The sequence below is a fragment of the Trachypithecus francoisi genome, unplaced genomic scaffold (assembly GCF_009764315.1).
Source record: "Trachypithecus francoisi isolate TF-2019V2 unplaced genomic scaffold, Tfra_2.0 Lachesis_group3, whole genome shotgun sequence".
Taxonomy (NCBI): domain Eukaryota; kingdom Metazoa; phylum Chordata; class Mammalia; order Primates; family Cercopithecidae; genus Trachypithecus; species Trachypithecus francoisi.
In genome coordinates this window covers 94,971,014-94,987,454 of record NW_022681468.1, presented here as the reverse complement: position 1 = coordinate 94,987,454, position 16,441 = coordinate 94,971,014, and the positions used below count along the sequence as shown (strand labels likewise).

At 39.7% G+C, this 16,441-nt stretch overlaps 2 pseudogenes across 2 annotated transcripts; one reads left to right on the top strand and one right to left on the bottom strand.

Moving 5' to 3' along the window:
• Positions 1 to 399: 399 nt before the first annotated feature.
• LOC117071072 lies at positions 400 to 5,902 on the top strand (annotated as a pseudogene). The gene is made up of 2 exons (XR_004432146.1): positions 400 to 571; positions 5,214 to 5,902. The product of XR_004432146.1 is annotated as a polyadenylate-binding protein 4-like (transcript).
• A 5,793-nt stretch (positions 5,903 to 11,695) lies between these two features.
• On the bottom strand, positions 11,696 to 12,234 carry LOC117071486 (annotated as a pseudogene). The gene has a single exon (XR_004432319.1). The product of XR_004432319.1 is annotated as a 60S ribosomal protein L23a-like (transcript).
• Positions 12,235 to 16,441: the final 4,207 nt, after the last annotated feature.

The following is a 16,441-nucleotide window of genomic DNA, read 5'->3' as shown; positions in this document are numbered from 1 at the left end:
TGCCAGAAGGCAAGCCAAATTAGTGTCATAGCGATGGCAGTGTCTGGAGGAATGTGGCTGCTAATGGAAACGGATGAACCTAAGAAAAGGGATACCCAGTGGAGAAGTGGTGGGTATAGGATCAAGGATCAAGTAGATTCCTCATGAAGAATATGCAGTTTGAAAGCAGAAGTGGAGCAGAATTATCAATAAAAGGGCAGTCTCCTGAGCAGTGAGTCATGAAGGAAAACTAGGGAGTCAAGAGTCTTGAAGGAGGGTTGACCTGCAGTTAGAGAATCAGCCTTCAAAAACTCTGAAGGATAAATTGCATATTACCAAAGAGGAGGATCAAGTTTATTCCTTTTTTTTTTTTTTTATCATTACCTGGCACACAGCAAATTCTAAATAAATGTCTCATGAATGACGGACTGGCAAGCTGGCTCACTGGTGAAGGAAGCCTGTGATCAGAGCCTGGGTAGTCCAACCAATCTTGAAGGAGTTGCATGCTTACAGTACACAGAGGTCACCCTGATTCAGGAAGAGGTGGCTCGTTATGCTCCTAGTGGTGAACAGGGGAAGAGAGGGAGAGAGGGTAAGAAGGGGTGGTGGGATGGGACAGAGAGATATAGATGAGGCCAATAGCTATCTTCCCTCTTCAAATCATCTGGGTCAGTAATGTAAAGGACAAAATTGGTTGGGCAAGAAGGCCACCACCTTCGGCAGGGCATGGTGGCTCATGCCTATAATCCCAGAACTTTGGAAGGCTGAGGCAGGTGGATCTACTGAGGCCAGGAGTTTGAGACCAGCCGGGTCAACATGGTGAACAACTGTCTCTACTAAAAATACAAAAATTAGCTGGGCATGGTGGCATATGCCTGTAATTCCAGCTACTTGTGAGGCTGAGGCAGGAGAATTGCTTGAACCCAGGAGGCGGAGGTTGCAGTGAGCTGAGATTGTGCCACTGCACTCCAGAGAGGGGAGCAAGACTCTGTCTCAGGGGGGAAAAAAAGTAGACTGCCAGTGTTCAGGTAAGATTGCTATACCAACTATTACCAAAAACATCAAGGCCTCATTTCTTAATGTGGGGTAATCAGACCTCAGATCTAAACATAACTCTGCCTGTGAGCAATTCTTGAGGGCCAGTTTCAAATAGTCGTCTCCTAAGAATTCCATGATGCTATCAGGTACCCATGAAGATCAGGTTAGCCCTGCTCCTCGGAAGAAAGCATCTTTATGATGACAGTCTTGTGCTTATTACAGCCCGTGAGCTTTTCTCCTGGGCAGCCTTTAGATAAATGCTGTGCAATTCTGGCTCCCTGAATTATTTTTCTCATGTTTCAAGCCGAGCAGCCTTTTCCGTGTGTATAGAGTCTCTCCAAATAGTCGAAGACCATTGGTTAGGTTTTTACTCACCCCATTCCAATCCTAGTCCTATCCTACCTTCCTGATATCACGACCAAGATATCTTAATAAGCGTTTGAGGAGTTCCCAAACTCTTGGTCCTCATATTTGCAGAAAAGTTTCTGATTCACTCCAGAAGCTAATGCATACATGCTAGTGTGGTTAATAGTTAGATTTCAAAAATCAACTTTCTTTTCTTATTCGTTTGATCTTCAGGTTGCCTGTCTGAGCCACCCACTTGAGTGAAACATTGTTCTTTTACTGTGTGGTGTTGACTGCACTTTGGGTGGGATTGAAGAGCACAAAGAAAGACCAAGAATCATTTCCTCACTGTCCACATATGAAACTTGCATTTTTAAAAACATGATTGCAAGTGCAGCAACAAAATCTATTGCTATTTCTGACTCTGAGAAAGTCAATACAAACTATTCACATGTAAAGGTCTCATTCAAGGTAGGTCAGCTCTACAGCACTGCTTCCCGGATGTGTCAGAAGTTTGGAGGTGTTGCTTGAAGGTGTCATTGAAGAATTGCTTCTGCCATCTAGGTTTGTTTTTAAATAACTTTTGATTAGACTTGTTTCTATTTACAGATCTCTACACACCTGGTTGTCAGCACTGTGGTTCAAAGAGCATCAGTTTAAAGCTGGTAGACAAGATTAATGTCAAGTTATTGTTACCGGTAATTCTGCCTTTACATTTATTGTTAAACTCAAGATAACATCTAAGGATACAGAAGAAAAACATAAATTGATGATAGCACTGAATAATGATGTTAATTACCATTTAGCAAATGTTTATTATGTTGCAGACACAATGTAGACACAAAGAGTTTACTCTTTTTCATCTATTACCTCCTTTGGGTTTCACAATAATCCCGTGAGAAGCAATATCCCCATTTCACAGAAGAAAACAGGAGGCTCAAATTGTTAAGACACATTTCAGATTCATGCAGTTTATAAGTGGTGGAGCCCAGATTCAAACAAAGGATTGACAAACTCCAGGGTTTATGCTCTTACTAATACATAAGAACCAGGTACCAACCAGCACCGGCAGCCTAAACAGTTTCTGGAAGAATTTCAGGTTGGAGCTAGATCAATAAAAATGGATCTACACTGGCAGAAAAAATAGAAAAGTTAAAAAAAAAAAGTGTTTCTGTAAAAATATTAATGGCAAAATGGAAGATAACACGATTAAGAGCAGTGAAAATCACAGAAGGAGAGCTGGGGGAGAGACAGCTATGGAGGATTTTGAGACCAACCAGAGAAGAAAACAATGACTCGCTGTGCTTATGAGAAGAGAGCTGGAGACACATCGTGAACTTTTTCAAATGCTTCCAGCATATCATAGCTTACATTATCACCAGAATGATTTAAAAGCAACCTATGCTTAGAAGTTCTTTTGGTGGCAACTCCGTAATCTGCTCAGTGTCCAACAAGACTCTTTTCAGTCACCAAATAAACAATTCTAAGGCATGGCTATGATGGTTAATTTTATGTCATAGGAAATTTATTTTAAACTGCTTTTATTTCATGGGTGCTTTCCAAGTTTTGCATGTTAACTACAAAGGGACAAATGTTTCCCATCATGCCAGGAGGAGAAGAGATGGGGCATAAACAGAATCTACACTAAAAATACAAAAACCATTTCTTGAAATAAAATATTTATAATTCATGCATTTGAAAAAACCCACACACCTTTGCCTGGAGTCATTTCTGATAATTATTAAAGATCTTCAAAAAGGTATATCAGATTCCCCTTAGGCTGTATTTCATTTTTTTGCCCACTTTCTTACAGAAGCCACTATTACTGTAACCAGATATTTGCAGGTATATCCTATCAGCAGCTCGTCTCAGCTGTGTGTCTTTTTCTGTTTTTTTCTCTCTTGTTTCTTTTTTTTGTTTTACTAGAATTATTTTGCCATCACTGCATAGACTAGCTGCAAAGTCCCATTCAGGGACTAACCTATACGCATGCCTAGAAGTGTTACAAGTCAACATAACGTGGGACAACCACTGACCAATAAAGGAAAAGAACTGAGGGATAAAAGTTCCCTCTTCTGTGTAACTGGAGGGCGATTTTGAAGTGCACTTATGCTATTTGCCTCATTGAAGTATTCCCAGTGGGATCCAACCTCAGTTGCCCGTAGTCACAAAAAACTCTATAGCGCTCATGGACTGGCTTCCTCTTTTCCCAGTTTCCTGCTTCTCCTCTTTGAGTTCACTTCCCCCCAGCCTTCACTCACCCACCCATCAAAAAACTACTTGCACTCAGTGCTTGCCTCAAGCTTTGCTTTTTGCTGAAGCCTAGGCCAAGAAAATATTTTATCACTGAAGCACCCGACCTATTTAGTTTCTCTTCAGTGTTGGATATTGAATATTTTAAGTAATGTATTAAAACTTGGTTGGAAATGTATTTAAAATACTTACTACCTTTTACATAAGTTTTTTCAGGGTATGATAAAACAGGTTTGGCAATCACTAGTTTAACAAAAATGGCATGGAATTTTGATCTGTGAATAGTTTTGTCTTTTTTCTTTTTCTTTTTGGTTTCTTGTTTTGTTTTGTTTTTTTATAGAGATGAGGTGTTGCTATGTTACCCAAGCTGAGTTGTTGTTGTTGCTGTTGTTTTGTTTTGATTTGTTTCATTTTGAGACAGCATCTCACTGTCTACCAGGCTGGAGTACAGTTTCATGATCATGGCTCACTGCAGCCTCCACCTCCCAGGCTCAAGCGATTTTCCTGCCTCAGCCTCTTGAGTAGCTGGGACTACAGGTGTCCACCACTGTGCCTGGGTGATTTGTGTATTTTTTGTTGAGATGAGGTTTCTCCATGTTGCCCCCACTGGTCTCAAACTCCTGAGCTCAGGTGATCTGCCCGCTTCCACCTCCTAAAGTGCTGGGATTGCAAGCATGAGCCACCACACCGGGCCCCGGGCTGGCTTTGAACTCCTGAGCTCGAGTGATCCTCCCACTTCAACCTTCTCAGTAGCTAGGAATATAGGGGGGTACCAACTCATCTGGCTTGTACATAGTTTTATATTTATGTATTCCCTATTTTGTAGATTATGAAATTTCTTAGCGGTAAGTGCAACATATTTACCACTGCTTAGGACGTAGTTTACTTTTGGAAGATTCATACAATGTGACATTTAAAAAATTAACCAAACTCATCTAAATTTATCGATTTTGACAGGTGACATCTCTTGAAATAGAGTACATGGAAAATCCAGCAGGATACCTTAATGCACATTGTGTCACTTCTCTTCCAAACATTCCCAAGAAGCTCAAATAGAGTAGACCATTTTATTTCAAACTTTATTTTTCAAAAAGAATCTTCTGGGCAGTAGGTTGATATTGCACATTCCCCTGCTATCCCCTAGAGATTCTGAGTTAGCAGGTTAAAGATGAGTTCAGGAACATGCATTTTAATCAACTTTTCTAGGAATTCTGAAGCAGATGACCCTTAGACAGCACTTTAGAAAATACCATTTATAGAATCTTTGAATTTCAAAAATGAAAAATCATCTTTCCAGCAGTCATTCATTTTGCAGATTAGAACAATTATTCCAGCAGCACTCTTTCCTTTATTTGTTATTGTTGACCATATCATTTAGGCCACGACCAAGAAAACAAAAGTGACTCCTAGTATTCAAAGCAGGGGGAATTGAATTCAGCTTTCAGTGGTAGTGAAGGATCTCAGAAACCAAACAGGGAGCGATGAGGCAACTCAGGAGTTAGTAACATCAGGATGTCGCCACCATCCTGAGGTTGCAGTAGAGAAGGAATGATGTGGTGCTCCCATATCCCTGGCACTGAGTTCATCCTAAAGAACAGTGGTTTGCTTGGCTATGGACTTTGGTGGGGCTGGTGCCGCCCAGCAAGGGCTGACTGACAGCTGCCAATCTGGAGGCCTTCCCACAGCTGTGCAGAATTTAGCGCCATGCGCAGCTGTTGCCGCTGCTGCTCCCCAGGCTGTTAACCCCTTCAAATACGCCTTCTGTGTCCGCAGCCCTCATCCTCCCATACAGACTCTGCAGGCACCCCAGCCTGCGGTCCATGTGCAGGGGCAGGAGCCACTGACTGCCTCCATGCTGGCTGCAGCATCACCGCAAGGACCAGAAGCAGATGCTGGGAGAGCGCTTGTTCCCACTCATCCAAACAATTCATTCAAACCTGGCTGGGAAGATCACGGGAACGCTGCTGGAGATCGACAACTCTGAGCTGCTGCATATGTTAGAGTTCCCCGAGTCTCTCCACTCCAAGGTGGATGAAGCTGTAGCAGTTCTACAGGCTCATGATGCCAAGAAAGAAGCTGCCCAGAAGGTGGGCGCTGTTGCTGCTGCTACCTCTTAGACAAGGAAAAACCGATTCAAAAGCCAAATAACCCCTCATGGAATTCAGCTTAAGGTTTGAAGGCTTCCTAGCTTGTCCTATGGACCTCAACACCAAGAACTACAAATTGCAAATTTAATAGGTCATTTTGTATTGAAAGGTCAATTATGAAGCGCCTAGAATTTTTCAATGATACGAATTGGTTTTATTTGATGTACCCAAGTCTTACGTTTCTCAATAAAGAAAAAAAAAATCTCCATTTAAAAAAAAAAAAAAGAACCGTGGTCTTGCACAGCAGGTAGCTGTACAATGGAGGGACAGACTTGCTACTGGAGACCCATCTGAACCAGTTAAAAGGGGAGAAAAACGCCCTGGCATCTCCTTCCTTTCTCGTCAGTGCCTGCCATTGGCTGAATTCATCTAAAAGCCAGATGACAGGAGGTCTGGGAGATGCAGCCTGCAGATGTCCCCTCCTCCTAACCATCCATGGTTCAAGCAGAGTAGAGGAAAGGCAAGGAATAGTGAAAAAAGCAGGCCTAGGGGAACCACAGTTTCCTATTCCTTAATCCTTAGCACCGTACAAACTTATTCTAAAATTATAAGCATCCACCTTTTTCACATTACACTGGGTATCCTTAGAAACCCAATCTCTAGCTGAGCGTGGTGGCTCACACCTGTAATCCCAGCACTTTGGGAGGCCGAGGCAGGTGGATCACCTGAGGTCAGGAGTTCAAGACCAGCCTGGCCAACATGATGAAACCCCATCTGTACAAAAAATATAAAAATTAGTAGGCGCCTCTAATCCCAGCTACTCAGGAAGCTGAGACAGGAGAATGGCTTGAACCTGGGAGGCATAGGTTGCAGTGAGCTGGGAATGCGCCATTGTACTCCAGCCTAGGCGACAGAGCAAGACCTCATCTTCATAAAAAAAAAAAAAAAGAAAAGAAACTGAATCTCTAAACACCACATGCAGCCCTACCAATGCTAACTTGACTTAATCCAAACAGGACACACTTTGCTTGCTTTACTTGAGTATGCCATTGTCTAAAACAGCTTCTTTGTTTTATTAATAATGAGTGGATATCATTATTAATTATTAATTACTTGTAATTATGAATAATATGGATATTTTCCAGGATTTAAAATAACTTCTTGATATAACAATATACTGAATAGAAACTTCCTGAAGAGAAGTTCCTCAAAGTATATCTAATTCTAATACAATAATTATAAGAAAAACACTAATTCTAAGAATAAAAGGGTATGAGGGTAAATAGAATTTTAAAAAACTAGGTTAAAAAATCAAATTTTTTTATTGCCACTAATATGCTAATATAGGTTATAAATCACCAAGAGGAAGATCCAATATACAATATTTTCAAACTTACATAATCATTCATTTAGTTGACAAATATTTATTGATCAACCATCCTATGTCTGAAATTCTTTGAGGTGCTGAAGATTACAACAATAAACAAAGTAGACAAAATCTTTGACCTCATGGAGAGCAGATTCTAGTGGAAAAAGTCAAAAAATTAAACAAGTAAATATATAGTATTTACTGTTTTCCACAATGCTCATTTTCAAATTAATATTCAGTGATTATACTTTGAGTTACACTCTAATGCGTGCAATTTTATTGTTAGTCTCCTGCCAGTCAGATCACATTCCAATCTCTTCACCTACCCAGAATTATCTTTTTTACCTTTTTAACGTAGAAACAATGATAGTGGTTAAATGTGTAGGCTTTGGGGTAAGGCCACCCCTCTTCAGGTCCTAGCTCTGTCCTTCCCTGTGTGTGTAACCTGTGAGCCTCATTCATTCATTCATTCCGCATACATTCATCATGCTGGCCCAGAGCTAGAAACCCAGGGCCCATCTGTGAATGGATGAAGAACCTGACCTCAGGAAACTTATGTTTGGGAGTCATTATCTTCAGTAGAAAGTGAGGATATTCCACACATTGGCCTTATCAGGTCATCATGATGATTAAATGGCTTAACCCCTGGATGCACTTTGAGCACTCTGGTGCATCCTAAGAGCTGACTAAATGTTAGCATTTATTCATCACGTTATGTCCACATTTAAAATCCTTCAATGGGTCACTTCTGCCTGTAGGGTAAATTCCAAATTGTTTAGCGTGATACACACGTCTTTCAGGATCTGGCACCTGATTTTGCATCCTGTCTCATCCCCTGCACACTGGGCTCCCATCCTGTGTAATACTTTCACATCTTATGCCCAGATAATTCTGTCCTCTCTGCATGGGGTCATCTCCTTCCTGAATCCCTTCTTTCCTTTCAAGAGTAAGCTCAATTACCTACTCTGTGAAGACTATTGTGTTGGCTCCTCTGTGCCCATCCATGACTCCACCTAGACACACTGATCCTTTTGCCTACAGATCATTCATATCTGACTCTCTTGGAGCTTCCCATATGTATTTTATTTAACTCACTAATATCTTACACCATGCCACATGTATTATGGTGACTTACAAGGCTGTATTAAACATGGTAAGATAGGCCTGTGAAACAAGAATCTTGGACCCCAGGGCTAGAAAGAAATGGTCAGGGTTAGGAAAGGAGATAAAAATGCTGCAGATGTGGAGGAACTTCTAATAAATAATGACAGCGTTGAGCTCATCTATTTACTTCCCATCCCTCCCAAATTCCCACATAAATGATGGTAAAGATGCTTTAAAATATGTGATAAACATTTGTGCTAAAAACACAAATGGATATTATTAGTGGATCTGAAATGGATATTATTAGTGGATCTGAAATTGTGAGCTATTTCTTTTTTTTGTTTTGTTTTGTTTTTTGAGGCGGAGTCATGCTCTGTTGTCCAGGCTGGAGCGCAGGGGCCAGATCTCAGCTCACTGCAAGCTCCGCCTCCTGGGTTTACACCATTCTCCTGCCTCAGCCTCCCGAGTAGCTGGGACTACAGGCACCCGCCACCTCGCCCGGCTAGTTTTTTGTATTTTTTAGCAGAGACGGGGTTTCACTGTGTTAGCTGGGATGGTCTCAATCTCCTGACTTCGTGATCCGTCCATCTGGGCCTCCCAAAGTGCTGGGATTATAGGCTTGAGCCACCGCGCCCAGCCGCTATTTCTTAATAGTAGAAATTAGAAGAGCTTGAATGGGAGCACAACCAACATAGAAAAATCCATAACTCCAAGTACCCACAGGTAAAGGCTGCTGCAAAGAGAAGTTCCGATAGAGATCTGAGGGACACCCCACTGGGGTTAACAAATACACACAGTAAATGAGGGCTAGAGGCAATCATCCAAGTTCAAGGTTAAAGCACTGTTTCCAGATCAGCTAGGTAAGCCAGCTCCTCTCTGTCACTGACATATACAGAGCAGCTGGAGAGGCATTTGCTCACTAGATAGAATTCTATGAACTATTTTCTAAATAACTAGAAATATTATCTTAGAGAAGACTCCTAATATAGATGTTGAAGTCTAAGAGGGAAACAGGGAAAGTCTTTAGATAGTTAAAGATCATAAAAGGGAATCCAGATTAAATTAAAATAAGATCTGGACGTCCAGAAAGATGCATGTTAAATGTTCCCACCTGAGAGTCAGTCTCATTACCCAGGCAATTTACTTGCTTCTCAGCTACCTGCCTGTTTCCTGCCCATGTACAAAATGCAGAAGTGAACCTCTCTGACAGATGCAATTAAAATCTACAAAACTCACATTTATTCATCCTATTCAGGAGAGGGGCCCATTTAGGAGACATGTGATAGAAAAAATACTGTATCTAGCATACTAATCAAGCTAGTTCTTTACTTCTAAACATACCCAAATAGCCAAAAGTCACAAAGCATTAGAGGAAAATCAAGAGCTTGCACAAGAATATTTTATGTAGATAAAAAAAAAAAGAGTCCTTAGAAAAGAACTAATAAACATCAACAACAAACGTCTAATCAGTATCCAAAGAAAGGTGTACAGCCCCAGAAAAATGCAAAAAAAAATTTCCAAGACTCTTATGATCCCCTACGCACACAAACTAGAAGCCTAGAAGAAATGAACAAATTCCTAGAAACATACAACCTCCCAAGATTGAACCAGGAGGAAGCTGATATCCTAAACAGATCAATAACAAATTCCAAAATCGAATTGGTACTAAAAAACCTACCAACCAGAAAAAGCTCTGGACCAGATGGCTTCACAGCCAAATTCTACCAGATATATAAAGAAGAGCTGGTACCAATATTAATGAAATTATTTCAAAAAATTGAGGAGGGACTCCTCCCTAACTCATTCTGTGAGACCAGCATTATTCTGTTACTAAAATTTAACAAAGACACAATGAAAAAAGAAAACTTCATACCAATATCCATGTATTGGTTTGTTTTCATGCTGCTGATAAAGACATACCTGAAACTGGGAACAAAAGGAGGTTTAATTAGACTTACAGTTCCACATGGCTGGGGAAGTTTTCACAATCATGGTGGAGGACGAAAGGCACTTCTTACATGGTGGTGGCAAGAGAGAATGAGGAAGAAGCAAAAGTGGAAACCCCTGATAAACACATCAGATCTCATGAGACTTATTCACTATCACAAGAATAGCATGGGAAAGACCAGTCCCCGTGATTCAATTACCTCCCACTAGGTCCCTCCCACAACACGTGAAAATTCTGGGAGATACAATTCAAGCTGAGATTTGGGTGGGAGCCCAGCCAAACCATATCAATCCCTGATGAACATAGACAGAAAAACACTCAACAAAATACTAGCATATCAAATCCAGCAGTACATCAAAAAGTAAATCTACTGTGATCAAATAGGTTTTATCCTTGGGATGCAAAATCGGTTCAGTGTAAACAAATTAAGAAATATGATTTATCACATAAACAGAACTAAAAATGAAAAACATGTGATCATTTCAATAGATGCAGGAAAGGCTTTTGATAAAATTCAATATCCCTTCATATTAAAAAACCCTCAACAAACTAGGCACTGAAGGGACATACATCAAAATAATAAGAGCTTTCTATGACAAACCTATGGCCAACATCACACTAAATGGGCAAAAGCTGGAAGCATTCCCCTTGAGAACTAAAACAAGATGAGAATGCCCATTCTCACCACTCTTATCCAACATATCACCACTTCTATCCAGAAGATTTCTGCTTCTAGAAGTCCTAGCCACAGCAATCAGGTAAGAGAAGTGAAAGGCATCCAAACAGAAAGAGAGGGTGTCAAACTAACTCTTTTTACAGATTATATTATTCTATCCCTAGAAAATCCCCATAGTCTCTGCCCAAAGGCTCCTAGATCTGATAAACAACATTAATAAAGTTTCAGGATACAAAATCAATGTACAAAAATGAGTAGCATTTCTATATACCAATAACATTCAAGCTGAGAGCCAAATCAAGAATGCAATCCCACTCACAGTAGCCACAAAAAGAATGAAATACCTAGGCATACAGTGAACCAGGGAGATGAAAGGTCTCCACAACGAGAATCACAAAACACCACTGAAAGAAATTAGAGATGATGCAAATAAATGGAAAAAACATTTCATACTCATGAATACGAAGAAACAAAATTGTTAAAATGGCCATACTACCCAAGGCAATTTATAGATTCAATGCTATTCGTATCAAGTTACCACTGTCACTTTTAACAGGATTAGAAAAACAATTCTAAAATTTATATGAAACCAAAAAAGAGCCCAAAGAGCCAAAGTAATTCTAAGCAAAAAGAACAAAGTCAGAAGCATCACACTACTCAACTTCAAACTATACTGCAAGGCTACAGTAACCAAATCACCACGGTACTGGGAACAGAATAGAGAACCCACCTACAACACTCTGATCTTTGACAAAGTTGACAGTAACAAGTGATGGGAAGAGAACTCTGCATTCAATAAATGATGCTGGAATAACTGGCTAGTCATATGCAGAAGATTGACACTGGACCCCTTCCTTATGTTACATATGAAAATCAACTCAAGATGGATTGCAGACTTTTTTTTTATGTTGAAAAGATATATATATATATATATTTAGAATTAGGCAGCTGGACTCAGTTTAGATGATCCCAATTTTATTGGCAACATCCAAAGCATCGTAATCAGGAGCCAGTCGAATATAGGCCTTTTTCTCTCCATCAGGCCGAATCAGGGTGTTCACCTTGGCCACATCAATGTCATAGAGCTTCTTCACAGCCTGTTTAATCTGGTGCTTGTTGGCTTTAACATCCACAACGAACACAAGTGTGTTGTTGTCTTCTATCTTCTTCATGGCAGACTCAGTGGTCAGCGGAAACTTGATGATAGCATAGTGGCCAAGCTTGTTTCTCCTGGGGGCGCTCTTCCGAGGATATTTGGGCTGCCTCTGGAGTTGCAGTGTCTTGGGCCGCCGGAAGGTGGGTGACGTGTGGATCTTCTATTTTGTGGCTGTGGACACCTTTCAACACTGCCTTCTTGGCCTTTAAAGCCTTCGCTTTGGCTTCAGCTTTAAGAGGGGCAGGAGCTTCCTTCTTCGCTTTTGGCGCCATCTTGTGAAAAGGCGGATTAAAGATTTAAATGTAAAGTCAAAAACTACAAAAAACCTAGAAGAAAACCTAGAAACTACCATTCTTGATATAGGCCTTGGCAAATATTTCATGAAGAAGTCTCTAAAAGCAATTGCAACAAGAACAAAAATAGACAAATAAGACCTAATTAAACTAAAGAGCTGTGCACAGCAAAATAAACTATCAGTAGAGTAAACAGACAAACTATAGAATGGGAGAAAATATTTGCTATCTATGCATTGGACAAAGGTCTAGTATCCAGAATCTGTAAGGAACTAAGCAAATTAACAAGCAAAAAACAGGCTCACGCCTGTAATCTCAGCACTTTGGGAGGCCAAGGTGTGTAGATCATCTGAGGTCAGGAATTTGAGACCAGCCTGGCCAACATGGTGAACCCTGTAATCCCAGCTACTGGGGAGGCTGAGGCAGGAGAATTGCTTCAACCTGGGAGGCAGTGGTTGCAGTGAGCTGAGATTATGTCACTGCACTCCAGCCTGGGAGACAGAGTGAGACTCCATCTAAAAAACAACCACCACAATAAAAACAAACAAACAATAACAACAACAACAAAAAACAAGCAAAAACCAAATAACCTTACTAAAAAATAGCCAAATGACATGAACAGACACTTCTTAAAAGAAGACATATACATGGCCAACAAACATATGAAAAAATGTTCAACATCATTAATCACTAAAGAAATGCAAATCAAAACCACAATGGGATACCATCTCACACCAGTCAGGATGGCTATTATTAAAAAGTTAAAAAATAACAGCTGTTGCAAGGTTTCAAAGAAAAGGGAACACATTCTCTGCTAGTGGGAATGTTAATTTGTTCAGCAACTGTGGAAAGCATTTTGGAGATTTCTCAAAGAAGTTAAAAAACAGAATTACCATTTGACCCAGCAATTCCATTACTGTGTATATACCCAAAGAAAAATAAATTATTCTACCAAAAAAACACATTCCCTTGCATATTCATTGTAGCACAATTCACAATAGCAGAGACATGAAATCAATGTCCATCAATGGTGGACTGAGTAAAGAAAATGTGGTACATATACAACATGGACTACTGTACAGTCATAAAAAATGAAATCATGCCCTTTGTGGCAACATAGATGCAGCTGGAGGCCATTATCCTAAGCAAATTAATACAGGAACAGAAAACCAAATATAACATATTCTCATTTATAAGTGGGAGCTAAACACTGAGAACACAGGGACACCAAGAAGCAAACAACAGACATTGGGGTCTACTTGAGGGTGGAGGGCTGTGGGAGTGTGAGGGTGTGCTTACTACCTGGGTGACAAAGTGATTTGTACACCAAACTCTAGCGACATGCAATTTAATCATATACTGCATATGTACCCCCGAACCTAAAATAAGAGTTGAAAATGAAAAAAAAAAGAGAAAGGTTTAAGAAACCATTTAATACAGAAAGTAAGAACACAGTGTTATGAAAGAGAATTAAAAATAAGGAAAAGCTATTGACACTATTAAAAATATAGTTACAAAAAAAAAGAAAATAGTAAAATAGAAATTGCCTGAAACTAAATTTTTGTCTAAAACATAGGGCCTAGAAAATATCTCAAAACAGATTAAAAAGAAAAAAAAAACACCAAGTGCTAGCATGAGGAAAGTTAAATGTTAAGAAAGATAAGTGTAGGAAGTATAATATCTATTCAATAAAACTTCAGAAAGAACAGAAATATTGAGGAAAGGAAATAATGAAAGAAACGACAATTTTTTTTCTTTTTCTTTTTTTTGCATTCACTGGCAATCAATTTATTTTGATTGATAAAAAGAGGTTAATAAAAACCCCCTTAGAAATAAAAAGAAGGTGAATAGTAATATATCAGTCATGGTGCCTTCTTTCTGCTATGCATAAAGAAAACAAGCTTTTTTACTTCTCCCCAATAAGTCTTCTCCCCTTATTTTCTACACCTATGGAGTCATTTATAATCTTTATTATTTCCAACCACACACTAACATGGCATCAGTCATATTGCCACATGCTGGGTTTTTTTTCCTTACTATGTTGTGAGAACTGAGAGGCAAAAATGTCCTATAATTTATATGAAAATACATGTCCAAAATGGATTATCAGACATAACCAATGTGACTTCATACACTTGAAAATAAAAAAATTTAGGATGAAATACAAAACATCATGGTAAAATTTCAATCTATTGTTGAAACAAAGCATGACTTAGAAAGGACATTGGTGTGTGGCGTTTAACAAACATTGTCAAGCTATTAGAAGCAGGGGTAGGTTAAGATGGGAGACAGTACTTTCCAGTCAAACATAAAGCTATTGACTTTGGAAGGTACATTTGTGGTTTATTAATATTTTTATTTATCAACAGCACCTATGAAGAAAATGCAAAATGACAGACTATAAAATTCTTACCTTCTGTATACAGCGTGTGTTTATAGTACCATTGTGAGATGGACTTGGGCATATACATTACACAGTGTGTCATATAGATCTCTAATTTGCACTGGTCATAAAGACTTTTTTTTTTTTTTTTTGAGACAGGGTCTTACTCTGTCACCCAGGCTGGAGTGCAGTGGTGAGCGAGATCTTGGCTCACTGCAACCTCCGCCTCCCAGGTTCAAGCGATGCTCATGCCTCAATCTCCTGAGCAGCTGGGATCACAGGTGCCGGCCGTGACACCTGGCTACTTTTTTTATTTTTATTTTTAGTAGAGATGGGGTTTCACCATGTTGGTCAGGCTGGTCTTGAATTCCTGACCTCAAGTGATCCACCCACTTCAGCCTCCCAAAGTGCTGGGATTACAGGCATGAGCCACCGCGCCTGGCCTAAAGTCTTTTTTTTTTTTTTTTTTTTTTAATTATACTTTAAGTTCTAGGTACATGTGCATAACGTGCAGGTTTGTTACATATGTATACTTATGCCATGTTGGTGTGCTGTACCCATCAACTCGTCAGCACCCATCAATTAATCATTTATATCATGTATAACTCCCCAATGCAATCCCTCCCTCTTCCCCCCTCCCCATGATAGGCCCCAGTGTGTGATGTTCCCCTTCCCAAGTCCAAGTGATCTCATTGTTCAGTTCCCACCTATGAGTGAGAACATGTGGTGTTTGGTTTTCTCTTCTTGTGATAGTTTGCTAAGAATGATGGTTTCCAGCTGCATCCATGTCCCTACAAAGGATGCAAACTCATCCTTTTTTATGGCTGCATAGTATTCCATGGTGTATATGTGCCACATTTTCTTAATCCAGTCTGTCACAGATGGACATTTGGGTTGATTCCAAGTCTTTGCTATTGTGAATAGTGCTGCAATAAACATACGTGTGCATGTGTCTTTGTAGTAGAGTAATTTATAATCCTTTGGGTATATACCCAGTAGTGGGATGGCTGGGTCATATGGTACATCTAGTTCTAGATCCTTGAGGAATTGCCATACTGTTTTCCATAATGGTTGAACTAGTTTACAATCCCACCAACAGTGTAAAAGTGTTCCTATTTCTCCACATCCTCTCCAACACCTGTTGTTTCCTGACTTCTTAATGATTGCCATTCTACCTGGTGTGAGATGGTATCTCATTGTGGTTTTGATTTGCATTTCTCTGATGGCGAGTGATGATGAGCATTTTTTCATGTGTCTGTTGGCTGTATGGATGTCGTCTTTTGAGAAATGTCTGTTCATATCCTTTCCCCACTTTTTGATGGGGTTGTTTGTTTTTTTCTTGTATATTTGTTTGAGTTCTTTGTAGATTCTGGATATTAGCCCTTTGTCAGATGAGTAGGTTGCAAAAATGTTCTCCCATTCTGTAGGTTGCCTGTTCACTCTGATGGTAGTTTCTTTTGCTGTGCAAAAGCTCTTTAGTTTAATTAGATCCCATTTGTCAATTTTGGCTTTTGCTGCCGTTGCTTTTGGTGTTTTAGACATGAAGTCCTTGTCCATGCCTATGTCCTGAATGGTACTACCTAGATTTTCTTCTAGGGTTTTTATGGTATTAGGTGTAACATTTAAGTCTCTAATCCATCTTGAATTAATCTTCGTATAAGGGGTAAGGAAAGGATCCAGTTTCAGCTTTCTACTTATGCCTAGCCAATTTTCCCAGCACCATTTATTAAATAGGGAATCCTTTCCCCATTTCTTGTTTCTCTCAGGTTTGTCAAAGATCAGATGGCTGTAGATGTGTGGTATTATTTCT